The 17,802-nt window shown below is 39.6% G+C and overlaps 1 long non-coding RNA gene across 2 annotated transcripts in view; it reads right to left on the bottom strand.

Moving 5' to 3' along the window:
* Positions 1–7,971, bottom strand: part of LOC148053094 (uncharacterized) — a 32,597-nt gene extending 24,626 nt beyond the window's left edge. For both annotated transcript variants that reach the window (XR_015708910.1, XR_015708911.1), the window contains exon 1: positions 7,907–7,971. This is a non-coding gene — a long non-coding RNA (uncharacterized LOC148053094). The remainder of the gene's footprint in view (positions 1–7,906) is intronic.
* Between the last annotated feature and the right edge of the window lie 9,831 nt (positions 7,972–17,802).

Raw genomic sequence — 17,802 nt, 5'->3', positions numbered from 1 at the left:
AATGTTACCATTTTGACTACAGAGATAGCAAGGCTAAAATTAAGTCTTGCTTGACCTTAGAAGAGAAAGAACGTGCATTTCAAGACTTCTCACCATTAGTAAGATTTATGCAATGCTGCACCAGTGACACTCGCAGAATGTGCATTATGCTTGGCAACAGGCCTGCAATCCAGCCACTTACTTCCATCATGTATTATAATGTAGAAACAGAGTCACACCTGCAAAGCCTATGACAAATGACATTTCATTAACTTTGAAGACTGCTGGATCATTTTCCCAGGTTACATGTGAGCCAGGCCATAATAGTCCTTTCAACAGCCTATCATGAAAAGAAAGTCACTATAATGTCCCAAATATTTCAGGGAGTAAATACTTCTCAATTTGTTAATGATAAAGTTCTGTGTCAATTAGATGTAATGGGATAAAAGCCTATCATTAGAGATCCTAGGCCACACAAATTCAGAACGGTATTTCCCATTGCTCGTTGTGTCACTTCCCCACCACCCTTTTTTTTTTACTGTTTCAAGTGACTAGCAGAGTGGCCCAGTACATTTCACACAATCTGCTTTCATGTCAAACAATCTTTCCAGGTATTTTATTTCATTCCCTTGATGATTTCATGGGATCAACAACTCAAACCGTGAGATTTTACAAAAATGAAAATGTCAACAGAAGAACATAGGATATAACACCTCAGCTGCTTTCCTTCCAAACAGGATTCTTTTCTCCCCAACCTGCCTTAGTTTAGTTACAACAACCAAATCCTGTTTAAATCATACATATTACCGATGTATTAGGACACTAGTCCGTGCTGCTGATAGAAAAGGGCTTACAAAACAGCTCTTTGTACAACATGTCAGTGTTTTGCTCACTGTGACTTCTGTTGCTCTGAGTAATAGCACTTCTCTGCTCTCGTGGAAGGGGAGGTGGGGATTACTCACATGTATAAAGCTAAACACATTTTTAACAGCTTTGCTACACCAGGGCTCAAGACTTTGAACAACAAGGCTTCCATGTGAAACTTAATACAGCTTAGACCGAGGCCTGCAATTGGATCCCACAAGTGCACAAGGTTCTGCAGCCAACAGATCCGTGGCGTAATTCAGCTCCTGAGGGCATTAACTGCACCCCAGTGGCCTCGCAAAAATCTAGGGAGCAAGACAGCATTCACCGCAGCTCTATGGTTACTTCTCCAGGCTGTTTTGGAGGACCTGAGGATCACAGGGTGAAAGTCCTATGGTATTCCTGGTGTGGGGAAAGAAACACTTGTAATAAACAGGCAGGTCCCCCTTTTGCCTGGCCAGAGGCAGAGGCTGCCTAGAGCAAGACCCAAGAGTCTGGCTCTTAATGTGCACACACTAGTCCATCCTTCTCCACTCAAGCTTATCCTGAAGAAGTCATCAGGAACATCATGATCCCTCACAGTTAAAACTGTCCCCTCTGAACAGTATCAGGGTGTACACCAGATCACAGCTTATACAGATCACTGTCAGAAAACCCCTGCAGATCCTCCCTCAGAATGAGGGCTGGCCCTCTATGCCATCTCATTACACATTCAGGTATCAGAGCCTTTCTCTAGCTCTGAGCCTTGCTCAGCCACAGAGGAATTCAAACAGGATTAAGCAGCACGAACTGCAAAGTCCTAGATCTGCCAGATCTCTGTCGGTGTTTGTTGGTTTCTCAAGGAATCATGCTGGCAACATTTATACGTGTACTGAAAAACTATTTGCAGCTTGAAAGCAAGAAGCACACAAACAAAATTTTAATACTCCCTAACTACAACCTCTGGAGCCAACTGAGGACATATCTCTATTAGGAGCATTTTAATTGTGAAGATGCAAATGAACTTGACAAAACGTAAAGAACCCATGAAGAGAAATGAAGAAATTCAGGTGATAATGTGGCAACATCATGTTGCTATTACCCATGAAGTTCGCTTTCCTTAGGGAAAAGCACAGCTTTGCTATTGTAAACGTGCCTACGCCCAAGGCTCATGCTGCCTACGCTGCTCTGTAAGCTGGAAGTTACATCTCCTAGCGTTCGGTACAGGAAAAAGTATCTGAAGGAAGCCTGTCATGTACAGATGGCCCATAATAATTAGCCCTATCTATTACGTCAATCTACTTAAAACAGGTTATACTATTTTGGATCGACTCAGAAGGTTCTGAATCAAACACCACCACAATGATCTAAACTAGGTATTGATTGATTTATGTCAACATCCTTTTACCTTAAAACATACTATGGCAGGCTTCATCCATTAATTTTTCCTGTTTAGGAGTTTAAGGTTTTGCATGTCTGCATTACTATTGTGTTTCAACTACATACCCTATAGTAAATAATCTTAATGATCAAATGACAGGCTTCATATCTCTCTGAGCAGAGTTCATCTGATTTATTAAAGTGACACCAGACATTTACTCAAGGAGTAAACAGAGCTGACATTATAGGATGATCTCTGAGGGGAACGCTCCAGGGTAAACACTGAGGAAAAGGAGTGGTTATGCATTCCATTCCTTTGTATTTCTTGCCTAATTCTTTACTTTCTTCTTTTTAATGTTCTTATTAGTATTACAACATCTTTTGGGATCTTTAGGCAATAATCTCTGAACGGGAACCCTTGTAATATGGTCAGTCCTTACAGAAAAAGAGCAATTGGTTGAACCTGGAGAAGCCCAGTGACTCTTTGTCTGAAATATAGTCTCAGTGAAACTGTGACTACTTGCTCTGCAGCGGGGTCCCACCTTGACAAGGAGTTACTGAGGAGTGCTGGATAAATCTCTTCACCTCATGTCTAGTGACTACTTAAGAACAAATTGTTGTCCTTCATCCCCATCTCCAGAAAACATGAACCGCATTTACCTTTTCATGTTAGGACCATGGGTTTGTGTTTGTTAATAAGAAGAAAGGGAAACAAAAGGAAAAAGAGGAACAATATAGATTAAATAAGATAAACCTTCTAGTCTAGCCACAAGTGCAGTGTTTTCTCTTATGACATATAGACAAAATGACATATGGATTGGAATGGTTTGACCCAGCAATCCTATCCCTTCTGTGAAGGACAGTAAGAAGCTGTGTGGCTCACTTTTGGTAGCCAATTAAATTAAAACTTAAGATAGCTATTCTGTTATTTGCATAGAAAATAAGCACCACCCTCTTTCAAACCTAGAGCAACACAATACTCTGTTTCAAGGCACTGCTCTGGTGACCACCTATCCCCACCTGCATCAGTGCAGAAAGCAAACCTCCTCAAAGTAAAAGAAGGAGGAGCTATTCAGACAATCAGTTATTTGTAAGTAGGGTACAAGGTTTCACACTCAAAAATGCATGGAAAAAACCCTCAAGAGCCTTAAAATTACATTCATGGAAGCAAAAATGTTTTCCATGCTCACACTTATATCAACCAAAGCCAAGAGAAAAGGAAATGGGTTACTGTCATTTTTTAATTCACAACCAAGAGCCGAACACAGTAAGATGCATCTGAAGACTGGAAACAAAACGTCAAAGCCAGAAGGGCCATAAAGGCCTTCTTTACAGCTTTCAGTTTTACAGAGAAGTACTCTGATGGTCTGGTGACTGCTGGTGAGAGGATACACCCTCAGACAATGCAACAATATCCACAGACAGTACAAGAAGCCAAGTTAGGTATGCAGCACAGCACAAGGAGAAGCAATAGCACCTAGAAGGCAACTCTAGGTGCCTAGCGGCATGTAAGCATTACCTTCTCTCACCTTTTTCTGACAGATGTTTTGACAGTCCTTGAACAAAGCTGAAGCAAGGCCAAACAGCTCTCATTGCCTCAAAAAGAAAGTGCTTCAAACTTGTACATAGGGAAGGGGAGAAGCCTGTAACATATACTGACTACACAGATGTTAAGAAACACAATGCCACAGCAAAAACACCACCTCTGACATGAACCATTCTTTCCCCTCCCCTTACATGGGGGATCATCTAAACCCATTCCCTCTCATCCTCCCCTCAGGCAACTGTGTGGGTCTCATTATGTATGTAGGACAGATATATGCAGGGAGATGTCCTGTCCTCTAGGACAGAAGGTTCAGGCTTCTTAAGGCACTGTTTTTAAGTTGAAAGTGCTTTAGCTTTTCAGCTAAAACTTGGATAAAACGCTGCTGAAAAACATAACTTTGCCATTCAAGATTGTTCCATCTGCAACATGGCCCCACACATGAAGGTCCACATCTGCAACTGGCATAATTCAATATAATGCTCCTTCAGCCAGCAGTGATATGAGCAGAACTTACAGCTTCAAACTTAAAGGCTTTAGTGCCATAAGCACTGAAGACAGCTGGAAAATTATATTTAGCTACAACCAGCAAGTTAACCTGGTGCTGTCATGAAAAATGTCTGTTTACTTGATTCATCCATCATCAAGGCATAATAAACTTACAATCAAAATGATATCACTTCAACTGTAGCTGCCAATCTTTCCTTAATGGGTTTAATTTAATAAAATTTTAAAAAAGCTTCCATGTGTGTCTATAGTAGACAACAGCAGCAACAATGGCTTCATAGGGATTGTGGGGAAAAAAACCACAACCTATTCCACAATGGCAAGGGCTCTGCCTACTGGATGTTACCGGGGCACTGCAGGGCTGGAGGGACTTACCCTTAAAGGGCAGAATTGAGCTTAACTGCCCTTTCAGGGAAACGGAGTCAAAAGAGTTAATCTTCTCTTTTCCCAATTCTATTTGCTCTGCCACTGGCTGGAATCCAAGCCCAGGAGGGTTGTTTGCTGTTTCAGGAGGGTTTGGGGGGTTTAGGAGGGGTAGGCCTCTGCACCTGTAGATAACTTTGCAAAGTCTCACTTTGTAACATTCACGAGATGGCGAACTGCTATTCCCCTTCGGCTAATTGCCTCATTCAAAAGTTTTGCTCTTTAATTCCCCCTTTCTTCCAATAACTCATGATGATGGGCCCAATCCAGTTGTTTACTGAAGTTTTGGGCCTTTCTGCTGAGCTTGAAAAATCCAATGACTCTTTCACTAGACGAAAATAGCACCCACTACAAAGTAGAAAGGTGAATTAAGTTCTGCATTCAAGGCAGAGACTCACCTCCAGATCCAGGAAATTGAGGGATTTTGAAACTTATAATGGCAAAAGCCAAAGTCACTGGGAACTTCGCTTGGGTCTTGACATCAAAGGAGTGTTAGTATGGTATTTTCAGCACCTACAGACCAGTTTCTACCAGTTTTAGCCCTAGTCCCTCCATCACAGAGCAAATCCAAGATTAATAGAGATTGTAATCAACCAAAATCAGGGAAAATTCACTTCAGTTGGAGCAAAAGTGGATTTTCTATTTAAACTAAAGCAGTATTTTGACACACGAACAAATGGCTTTTAAGTTGCTCATGGGCACATTTTGACTTAAAATAAGAAAGATATTAAACCAACAGCTTAAATACAGGAATACAATTCTGGATCAACTTTCTTGGAGTCAATAAACGTAACTAGCTAAGGATGTTGACAGGATTTTTTAACAGGACTAGGCAACATCATTGTCTAGTGGAGGACTTGATGTCCCTGTCCTAAAATCCATCTTAACTGTTACACTGATGCCCTCCATGTATTACTCAGGAGCGTTACAGGAGGCAGCACAGGTATAGACACATTGTTTATGAAGAAAAAGGAAGGGGAAAAAGAGTAAAAAACCCTTTTTCTCAATGGATATGCATAATAATCTGTTTTCCCTCTAAAAAAAATTAAAAAGCTAAAGGCTGTGGCAAGCTAGTATTCATTCTCTACTGGGTTTCTTCTGGGAGCTGAGTATTTTGCATTCACACTCTGAGATACAAACAGGGAATTCATCCTGGGACTCAGCCAGTGTAATGTTACACCAATGGGTTGATTCAGGAGCAAAAATCTTCAAAGAGACTCATACTGCCGAAATTCTGGAGAGAAAAAAGGAATGACCAATATGCAAGTAACTATGTGGGTCAATGGGCTGTGACTGAAGCTAAAGGACTTGACTTTGCATTCCTCCTAAATTCAGTGGGGAAACTGGGGCAGGAGGGGTGAATCACCAGAAGTTTCGCTCAAGGAATGTAAAACAGAACACAAGGTCTATTGCCCCCATCGGGATTTCACAACTACATTATACTGGTGAGTTCATTAGAGCCAGCCCTAATTTATTTCAAAGCAGAATCAAACCTCAGGTCTAAGGAAGCCCTTAAAATAAGTCTTTACTAATGCTTTATTATTTTAATGGTGTAAATCCACAGGCATCAGTCAGGCTATCCAAGATTTACAATGGTATAAGTGAAAGCAAGATTCAAGACTTACTTAACATACAAGTTTCTTGGACCTGTGATGTGCTTATTGGCTAGTTTAAGCACAGGCGTGAAAATCACCAGTAACCAGATGCTAAGCAGAGAATAAACACTGTGAAAATTAGACCTTGCCTCAAAAAGCTTCCCAGATAAAGTTATAAAAAAAGAGTAGGTATCTGGGGCTACCCTCCTGTGCTGGCAAAAACCAGCATCTTTCTGTTAACAGAAGAACATCCACAAGGACTGCAGCCCTTGACCATCTTTTCCCTCCCACTGGGAGGGACACTACTGTAATCTGAATGGGGCACTGCACAGACGTGCTCACCTGAAACAACACACCTAGCATGAAACTTCATGCCAGCTAGGACTGATAGGCAGTAAGCTGGGAAGACAAGTCAACACCTTTTTAACCCTTCTGGTAAATCAGCATCACTTCATTCCCAAAGAAGTGCAAAGCCTTTAGAGTCCATGGAGCATGGCTCATTGCACCAGCTGGGGTCCCATCCTCCAGTCTGCAGTTGAGAAATACTGCCCTTTTCCACTGCAATCTATCAGGATCCTGAGCAGAAGAATAAAGGACCTGATCTGGTTCTTGCTTACACCATTGTAAATTAGAAACAAACCTATCAGCATTAGCAGCCTTCCACGAGTATAAAACAGGTGTAAGTGAGAGTAGAAACAGGTCTATAAACTCAGCTTAATTTAGAAGTCAATGTATTACTTTACAGAGATTACATTACACTATGTACATACACACACATATACACACACCATTTTTAAAAACCTCTCCAAGAAATCAGACAGAAACTAAGCAGAGCATATGGAAATTTAACTGGTTGCTCATAAAAAGCTGCTAAAATCTGCCAAAGTTAAAAGACACGGTGCAATCTACTACACAGACTTGTTAAAAAGAAATAAGGTAAGAAAAGCAGCATTTTTAACTATGACTACCTGATGGGTTGAGCAGCAGTTTCACTTGTCTTAGAAATGCAACATTTCTGTATTTTTAGATTTGGAAAGCTTGGGTTCTTTTTCTGTTCGGTTTTTTTTTTTTTTTTTTTTTTTTGTCCCTGAACCTCAGGAGCTGATTTCTAAGGCTTTAAAAAAAGCACTTCTCGCCGCTGCCCCCGGCCTGTTTGATGCTCCTTTGCTGCCACCAAGTGGAAAACAAAAAGCAAGGCTAAAATTTGCTGAAAGAGCCTGTCACTGACGCCATGTGTCTAAAGGCCTCGTCTAAATTTGGTTTCCCGCTTTCCCCTCCCAGTTTCTCCCTCAGCCTCTGCCTCCTCCGGAGCTGCCTGTGGGGAGAGGGAGGTGACAGCTGCCGCCATGTTAATCATAGGGAAGTCCCCAGCAAAGCCACCCTGAACAGCTTGCCACAGCACTCCCACCCCTGGCACATGCTAGGGAAACATAAAAAGAGGATTGAGAAAATAAAAAATACACAGTATCACCACACAAGACCTCGAACAGAAGTTGTAAGGGAGGGGATCCTCAAGCATTAAATGCATTTCCTCATTAACATACCCCCACTTTGCCTCCTTACAGAGCTGCTCCTCCACTAAGTGATACAGGTGTGCTCCACAGATATAAGAAGTGCAATGAAGAGCAAATTCTACCTTTTCCCTGTAGAGGGACCGAAGGACAGGTCAAAACACGTGGGAGACAAACACAGCACCTCACAACCCTGCTCACGTGGGTGAGTCCCACCAGGCGGCGCCGCCATTTTAGCCCTGGGGCTGGGCGGTGACTGACCACAAAATGGCGCACAGAGGCTGTAGCTGCCTTGGGCAGAGCAGGGTGGTGAGTCTTTACTCTCTAGGCAAGTACAGAGAGGGGCAAAAACAGACGCATACAAACCACCAAATTCAGGATGAGCCTTGTATGCCTTTAGGATGTGCAGAAGATGTGTGTCTTTCTCTGAAGGGCTCTGTTGGGGGAGGAAGGGGCAGAGGTTAGGTGGTGGCCATGACATCTGGGTGGGGTTTTGTGAGGTACAGGAAAATGGCCTCCCTTAAGCTCCTGAGCCTGGGAGTCCAGTGGTGATTGAAGCAAGTAACAACCCCATGAGGGGGTGAGTTTTTTTACACTCAAATAAAAAAAGGAAAGGGGGAAGAAAAAAAAAAAAAGTCTTTTGGTGAACCATTTAGCCTGGCTGCTGTGTTTGCTTAAACCATGCACGATACACCTATGTATTCAAACAAGGTAATCCATGCCAAAGCAGATACCATCAGTGATTATATTCCATGAAAGATAAAATCTAGCTATAGTATTACAATTTTCATGAGTCAACCACTTCTTGCTGAGATGTATCAAGTGGTTAAAGAAATAAATATCTGTTTTATTGTGTTACGGATGGTTTGGGTTCAGGAGTGCTGCTCACTCTGGAGGGGTGCAGAGGAGATTAGAGTGTGCTGAGAGAGACACTTCTGTGCAGATGCTGCAAAGGAATCCAACAGTGCGTATTGGTTTCAAGGGATATATATGCTGTTCACCTTCCCTTTTAATTTAAACTAATTTAACCTACTGTAAGATGTTCTCTCTGTATTAATAGATCTTGGTTTTATAGCAATTGCTGTCATTTAGGTAATACCACACAGATGTGCCCAAGGAGCACAAACTTGTAAGAAGCCCTGAAGAATTTCTGGCAGTATTTCTTTCATTCAATCTAATTTCAGAAGCAGAAGGAGAGCCACTCGGTTGAATTATGTTGAAGGCGGACATAGGAAAAGCAGATGAAAGACTGAAAAAGAGATGAAATGGCCTTTAAGCATAAAGGTAATTAAACATGAGGACTTAGATGCCTTCTCTGTTGTGCTGTAATCAAACTGAAAAACACTTACCTCTCTTGAATTTGTACAAGTAATATCTAACCTACTAAAGTAAGGAAGTGTCAGATATACTAAATAGGGAAAAATTGCAAACTTCTAAGCCTGTGGTTTTCAGTTCATTTTCCAGATGCTTTTCAAAACCTAAGTGTTGTGTTCTTCAGTTCTGTCACAAAGAAATATTCAGATATCATAACAATATGGGGGCGACAAATGCGTTAACACACACAGTGCCAGCAAAGTCACTCCAGTTAACACCAGCTGAGAATCAGCATTTGTTTTTTTTTTTTTCCTGCTGTTGGTGGGACTTCAGCTTAGATGCTTGAATAGAGTAAATCATTACTAATCTTTGCCAGCTGAGGTAATGGCCACTGAGGTTCCCGAGGCCAGCAGGCTACCCAATACAGGCTTTCTCTTAAATGACTTTGAACCTCGAATTCTTTTTGGACACAGATGAGCTTACCACTGTGCATTAACTGAAGGCTTGGCTCAGTTATACCTTGGCTTTTTGCTATGTGAATGGAAGTGCCATGGGGTCAGGAAACTCTCTGCAAGTCAGAAGTCGCTGTAGCTAATGTCAGAATCTGCCCTCTTTGCCTTCTGAAAACCTGTGCAAGCAAATCTGAGGGCAAAATCTAGCCCTTAATTTTTCTGATAGTACAACCTCACCTAGGTGGCAGAAGACAAAAAAAAAAAAAAAAAAAAAAAGTTTTTCCAAGCTTATTTTGTTCTTGTTAAATTTTTTAAGTAAGTTGACCAAGTCTCAATCTGGGCAGTTTGCCCTGCTTTCAGGAAGGAAAAAAAAAGGCACTATAAGGTACAGAAATATTAACCTATGCCCAGAAATGACTCATTTATCTACCAAAATTCTTCTGTGTAATTCTATATATAAGGGATGAGATTGAATTCTTAGTCTTTAATGATCTGAGTGTCTTCCAGAAAATAGGATACTTCATTCTACACAGCCCAAGAACACCTATTAAAAAGAATACATTAAATGAACCAGACTTTTTTTTTTTTTTTTTTTTTTATTTTACCAGCTCAAACCTGGAGCAGCTTCACAGCTTAAAAAAAAGGAGGGGAAAAAAAAACCCAAAATCACGCAGTATAACAGCTGTAACCCTTCTTTTCATTACGGCTTGAGTTAAGACAAAAATTTAAGTTTCAGATTTCTGATACATTCAGCATACTTAAACAGTGAAAAGAGGTGCACTCACTGGAGTTACTTCTTAGGAACGTGACACGTGAATTAATTCCATTTTAGTTAAACTGGTGTGAAGTTGAACTCCAGTGTGATCATAATGTAAATTAATCAGATACATATGAGAACATCCTTTGTCTACATTAACTTTTTTAAAATCTGAAATCCAAATAAAGCTACATAGAAACAATGCTGTTAAAAGTTGCAAAGTTGTACTAGATCTTCTGCAAATATAGTATGTTACAGAGCCCTGTCATCAACTGAGATAAATTGGACTTTAATTGCAGAGCCCATATTCCTCCCTAAGCTATTTGTGGCTTCAGAACTGTGCTGGGAGCTCAGTAATGCTGATGACCATGCATGGGAAAACTGGAACACAAGCAAATTAAGGGCCAGTATCTACCATGCGGTTCTCTGAGGTTTCTCTAGAGCCCTAATCTGGATAGATTTTCACTGGGATAACTTTTCTTTTTAACATCCTGATAATGCATTTCAAATTTTTACCTCAATGAAAGAGAGTTACAACTTTTAGAAAAACATGGTCAGAAGTTTTAGCTAGCGTTGCCAATGATGTGGCCTATACTTTACAAACCATGTTCTTGAACCACTGTAAGAATAACTGCCTAACCTTTCCGGGGAGGCGTGGGGGATCAGCCATGGCAGAAACCAAACATGAAAAAGTGCAATACAAGTAATACAAGTAGTTAAAAGCTGGCAAAATTATAAACATCTGGGAACAAAACATTACCATAAGAAGCTGAGGCGCTGTGTGGAAGTATCAGTTGTAAGCCTAGTATACAATAAAAGGTAAGCAGAGCTTAACAAACACTGTCAAAGCATGGAGAAAGTGGACTTTAACAGACAAGTAAATTCCACTGGAAGTCAGTGACTTTGAATCAGCTAGATTTTTAGTGTTGCTTTTGTTACATAAAGACATTCATACCTATATAAAGCCAAATTCTTGTTTCTTTTGTGCTGCATTTTTGCTGCTGTGGTCCTAATGAAATCAAGAGTTAAACTGACTTAAAGCAATAGAGAATTAAGCCTGTGATGTTATACACAGTCTCCAACAACAGCATGTCACTAATATGTACTTTGTATTGTGTTACACACCGAGAGAAAAACTTGCTGCCATTCAGGAGATACATAACATGCAGGTGGATGTGTAATGTGTACATACATGGACAGCACCTCATGAGATTAACTGCCTTGAGGAAACGCTCTCTCCATGGAAACTTTGCAGGAGAAAACATGTTTTGTCTTGTGTGTGAGTTGGGGAGTAGGTTTGTCAGCCCAGGCCAACAAATTAAAAAGATTGTTTATGCTATCCAACTTGACAGTGTTTGTTACTAGGCATTTCTCCTCCTCACCTTTTAATAATGGGGACAGTAACTTCATGGCTTTAAACAATGACTAATTTGTTCCCATGAGGCCAAGAACACTCAAGTGACAAAGAAAAAATAAACATTCTAGGAAACAAAGACTACAACATATTCATGAAAATGAGCATTCATATCAAATGAGAGAATATCAAAGACTACTGCTTTTTCAGACAGCTTTTCCACTTGCATAACTCAGCAGCTGCTCCTTTACTTTAACAGACTCTGCTGGTAAGCAGCAGCTAAGAATTTGCCCCTAGAATTACTACTTTAAAAGAGTTTATTTGCAAGCACAGCTGAGTTTCATTTCTGCCTACTCTGGATCATTGCTAAGCAAGATCTATCACCATGAATTCGAGGTGATCCTTAGCTTGAAAATTATTTTGTTGTTCCTGTACTCTTTGGATATCCAGTCTAGGTACGTTTGATAGCAAGATTGTCTTGATGTAAAGCTGCAACAACATAGTGCTGAATTAGACCCATTTTCTGTCCCTTAATATAGGCTTTAAATTCGTCCATGGAATGTGTCCACACTAGACTGAGACGAAACCTCTTGGCAATACTGAATTATCATACTGAATTGCTTCCATCCACTTGCTGGGTCTGCCAAATTGAAATGATGCATGTCAAGGCAACCCTACACTGAAAAGTAAAAGATAGCCTCTTAAACGTTCCATTTATAAAGCTTTTTATTCACAGTCAAATTTAGTATCCCCTCTGAAATATATCACTTTACAAAATTGATACCTTGCCATTACAAGATTTCCACGCCATATTCACTCAGCTTAGTAGTAAAAACAAGCTTTTGCTCTTTTCCCTTTGGTACAGCTGATGAAAACTGAGCAGTTCAAGGTCTGCTGCTTAGATCACCAGCACTAAGTATTCCATAGATCTGTAATCTTCTCCTGCAGGGAAGGTGAAAAGTCAGCAAAAAGGCAAACTGTTTGTTCTATCAGTAAAATATTACAAGTGCATCATACTGGAAAGCAGAAATTGAAGAAAAAAAAAACAAACTACCACTAATGCTAAGGATGCTAAGAGTGATCTGCAAAACAAAAGCATTGATGTGGACTTTCTGGAACTCTCTGCAAGGAATATCACTCAAAGCAAATTAACAAAAAGAAAAATTACACTGTCACACTGCAGAACTTTAATGCATTTTTTCCTAATATGTGTCACATATGATTCTAAAATGACAAATTGCATTATTTACTTTCTGTAATATTTCCCCTAAATTGCTGTAGCCTGACACTTTTTTTTTAATCGCTGGCAAGTAAAGTTCTAACTAAGAAACATATATAAACTTTTTCACTCATGTCCTGTTTTGGCATCTTTACATCTCAGTTTATGAAAAAGGAATAACCTGCCCACATTTGGGATGCAACCAGGTTCAATTATTTTGGCCCTTTTGAGTTGGATAGTTTCTTTGGCTTGAAGTTTGTCAGACTTACTCTTTCGGAGAAGCAGAACATCTCCACAAAGCCTCATGATCATTTCTCCAATTATATTCTGATTTGAATGTCACTGTTTAGCTGAAGTTAATTTTTTTTCAACTTCTGATTTGCATCAAAAATAGTTTGCTATTGTTTCCTTACATCTTAACTCTCTAAAGCAGGTATACCTTACTAGCCAGCCATGTCTGATGGAAAAAAGAAATGACATTCCAATCAAGTTGTTTAATTTATTTTTTTTTTATGGATAACTTGGCACATATCCCAGCTTGTAGCATTGTTAAACAGAGGAAAGTTTTTTGAAGGTATAAGGGGGTTTTGCAGTTGCTTTCAGTAGAAGAAAATCTGCATGAATTGAGTCAAAAGTTCAGTGAGATCTTGCCAGAAGGAACCCTATGCCACGGAATGCCATTTCCACCAATATACCTCCACCCATGTTTCCAGTTACAGATTGGAGTTCGCTGTTCACAACTCTTGAAAGCCTTCCTGTGGCCAACAGCTGATAGAAGCCTTACTCCAGATAACCAAGGTCTTTTCTTCTGGGGCTGCAGAACCAGCTCTTCCTCAGTCCCTGGGCAATGTCATTTACCATAGAAACCAGGATTGCCCTTTACATTTGTAATAGTCCCAGCCCCACAGTTAAAAAGTGAATTTCGGTCTACCCTCTTAAATCCAAGAATATTCTTAATTCTGAGAGAATTAAGTTTGTTTAACTTTTATCATTCCAGATAACTGTGTTTTGAGGAGATTTCCAATGAAACTGCAACATTAATACTTTTCGACAAAGCTTCATGCTAGTATTGATTTTCAAGGCCAGGAAAAAATAGGATGACTCAATAAAACATCCACTCTTGGGGATGAAGTTCTCCAATAATAAAAATACTAAAGGAGTAGAAATGAGCAGCAATGATGTGTTGACTTCCCAACTCATGGCTAGCATTTATAAGGGTGGGAATTTAAGTTCTAGTAAGATTCCTCCTTTGTTTGCAACCGCAGTAAACTCTCTGTCAGAGAGAAAGGTTTTGTGGGAGTACATCTGCAGAAACTTTACACAGCTGGGAGAAGACCTAGTTTCTCAGGTCAAAGATGCCCATTTTGTTTAAAATCTACGTGGCTGGGACAGTTAATGACATGGAGTTTTCTCCCTGCAATATTTTTTTGAGAAGCCGATCTATGGGGAGGAAATCTTTCATTAGACATTTAAAGATGCATCTAAGAAAAAGACAATTCATGGACTTAAAAAACACTGAGCATTGGGACAGACATCTACTACAAAGTCCTGAGCCATTGATTTGATAACTGAGTAATTTATTTTTCCTGTCCAACTGCAGCAGTTCAATGAAGCCACGCTAATTCAAGGACCAAAGTCCTTGAGGGCCAAGTGGAAAGTCTCCCATTGGCTTTAAAGTCAATGAGTCAAGGCAAGTCCCTGCTATCCAATGACTTCCAAATTTAGCCAAGCACAGAGCTTCCCAGATGCCCCAAAGTGCTGTTTGCTATTTTAATGTAGCTATTTAACACTAACAGTAGTGGGGCTTCAAATCTTGAGTTGCGTTTTAATTTCTGTTTTTAAGGGTTTTTTTTCAGTAAGCTTGGAAAATTCCCCATGTAGCCTCACATCAAATTCTAGTCACAGCTGCTAACCTCACATGCTCTTACCAACCTCATCACTGTCTTGGTGCAAAGACTAGAAAGCAAGAAAAGTTCCAAGAACAGGTAACACATTAAATGCATGTATCAAAACACAATCTTTAACAAAATAAATACTGTTTTCACTTTTAACTTAAAAGCCTCAACACAAAACACCCTAATTTTGACATCAATTAGCCTCTAGTCTGACTACATATATATTTCTACCATAACTTAGGGTTTTACATAATTTTGTCATTGCATTAGTTAAAAACATTCTCAGAAACAGCAGTCTTGTTAGTGCTTCTCTTAGCTGGTATGCCTAATACTCATTAACCCATAATATAGCAAAATCAAGACAAAGCAGGAAGGCGTCACACACCTTAATGTTCTCTTCAAATATCTTAAGTTCATTAATATTTTAATTCACTGGTACTAATAACTTTTGCTATTATAATAGCAACTCTTTGCATTACATTGGCATTAACTAATGCAGAATTGGTATTTCTGCACCATATTCAGCACATGCAGCAATGAGACTGGAAGTCTCCCAGATGTTTTCATTCCCTTTCCGGCCCTGTAGAACCGTTTTACAAACTATGGCTCATACAGATTTATTCACAGAGCCAGGGCCATAAATGTTCTTGCCAGCCTGTCCTATTTTGAGGCAGGAAAGTTATCATTTTTTATTCCAATATTCATGTAGCTTTTCCAGGGAGGAACTTTCACGAACAACATTCAGTCAAGTCATTTCATATTTGAGACCTCACTAAATACCTATCCTGAAGTCTAGATGTTCCAAGAACACTTCAGTGATATAAAACCACTTAGCATTCATGATCTTGTATGTCAAGCCTCTTTCTAATAGGGCTGTTCGTGAATAACAAGCACATGGTAACGCTCCTTATTTTGTGGGCCATTTGTCTGGGTTGTTCTCTTTGTGTTAGAAAAGCCACAAATCCAGGCTGTGAACAGCCATACTGAATGATACTAGCCTTAAAAAAAAAAAAGTTTACAAAGTTGCATTTGTTACATCTATTTAAACTACCCTATCACAAATGCCAAATACCTGTATATAATTAATTATACCAGATGGACTTCTACCTCCCAAAGTCTTAGCTAATAGCCTTGCATTATTCTTGTTTAAACATTTACCAATGAAACCTGTGTACTTGACTGGACACTGAATTATGATCCTTTTCAGAAATTATCCTTTTAAAACAAAAGCTATAATTGAAGCTTAAGAGGAAAATCATGTAATGGAAATGTCCTTCAATCCCCTTTTAATTAACAGCACTGTGCGTAAATACAAGCTGAGCTACTCGTTTCCTCAAGACAATGCCTCTCAAAGTATAGGACGTTATCTCCCAGAAAATCTCTATATTAAGTGCTTTGGGCTTGTGCCACTTCAGACTACTTCTATGCTATTGTCTTCCCAGTTAGTTCATAGGACACCTGGCCTTTTTTCTTTTTTTAAATTAATGGTTTTGAGATTAACATTTTGAACCTCATGCTTTGCACAGACCTCTACATCCACACAAAGGACAGAAATCTGTTTATAGTAGTCTAAAGATACCATTTGCAGTATCAGGTTGAAAGGAGTACAAGACAGGACACACAGACTTCCAAATAAACTCTGTCCAAACTTACTAAGCACACTAAGAGAAGAACTGCTTTACACGAGTATTACTGCCTTTGGTCAAGAACACACTTGAGGTCTTTTGCATTTTTAACCTTAATTGCACGAAGAAGACTCCTGGGTCCAACAGCTCTTTTGTTTTGCATAACTATGACATTAACCTGTAGAAATAAAGCATTCTCATTTTGGCTTTCAGCTGGAAAATGTTTATGGGGCCTTTAACATGCATATTCACATGTGCAGTCCTGTAGATTTCAGGCAGCAGTTAGGTACCTACATGAACATATATACAAGCAAGTTCTCTTGTTAGTTGGATTGAAGGAATTGCTATTTATTCAAAGAGTTTATCATGAAGAAAAATGTGTAAATTCATACTAGTCACTGAAAAAGTTTCTAGAGACATGCAACAATTATTTAAGTAAGTTTATTAAACTTGTCAATGTATTGAACTTTTACTTTCAAATATATGTTTTAGATAGTCAAGGACAAGAGAACTTTCATTTTAGCACCTAATTCAGTTTAGTCCATATTCTGTACTGCATGATGCAGTACAACTCTGTAAGGACAGTAACCATCCACTATACATCATTCAGCTTGCAGTACTATAGGTATACTGGATTCATTTGTTCTTATCATTTAGTCTTTCACAGGAACAGTATTTCCCAACCAGTTTTGTTGACTGCTACCTAAACTGCATTTTGATGAACTAAATTGTTTATTTTTCCTTCATAAGTAGTTAGGTTACTGCTAATTGTTAAACAGCTCTTGGGCTGATAATTAAGTTTTGCTTTGCGGTATATTGAAAAAGGAACTAGTGAGGTTCTTCTGAAGAAACTAACACACCGCCTCTCCTAAACAACTGAGCTTCACATCTTTAGGAAAACAAATAGCATATTTGCAAAATGGAGCAGTAGTTTTTATGGCACCAGAGAATGCTTTCCCTGATGAAGATCTGAGAAATCGCAACGGATGACCACACTCCTACCACCTCAGAGCACATTTCTCTCTCTCAGTGTCAGCGGTAAAGGATGAGCACCACAGCCAAAATTCCAATCAAGTTCCTCCATGTGCTGTTTCCTAATAGCTGTCCCCAGCCTGCTCCTTTTTTCAGGCCCTACAAATTGCCCTTTGGGGCTATCTATTTTTTCCACTGACTAGACACAGTGGCTTAGAGTGGAATCCACGCTGTTGCTTGTGGCCCTTGAAGCTCGGTTTTCTCAGAGGCAACAGAAGTAAGGGAATATGGCATACATTCAAGTTCAGAAGCTGAAAAGGAAACAGTTTAACACAGTGAATAAACCTTGCAAAACTCTACAAAACAGCATTTCACACAGTGATGTAATAAGAAAGTGAACATGGCTCTTGCATAAAGACCACAGACTGGATAA

This window comes from Nipponia nippon, unplaced genomic scaffold (assembly GCF_047370975.1).
Source record: "Nipponia nippon isolate SJK-2023a ecotype South Korea unplaced genomic scaffold, ASM4737097v1 scaffold_4, whole genome shotgun sequence".
Lineage (NCBI taxonomy): Eukaryota > Metazoa > Chordata > Aves > Pelecaniformes > Threskiornithidae > Nipponia > Nipponia nippon.
Note: the sequence above shows the minus strand (reverse complement) of the source record. Positions and strands in the feature narration are given on the sequence as shown.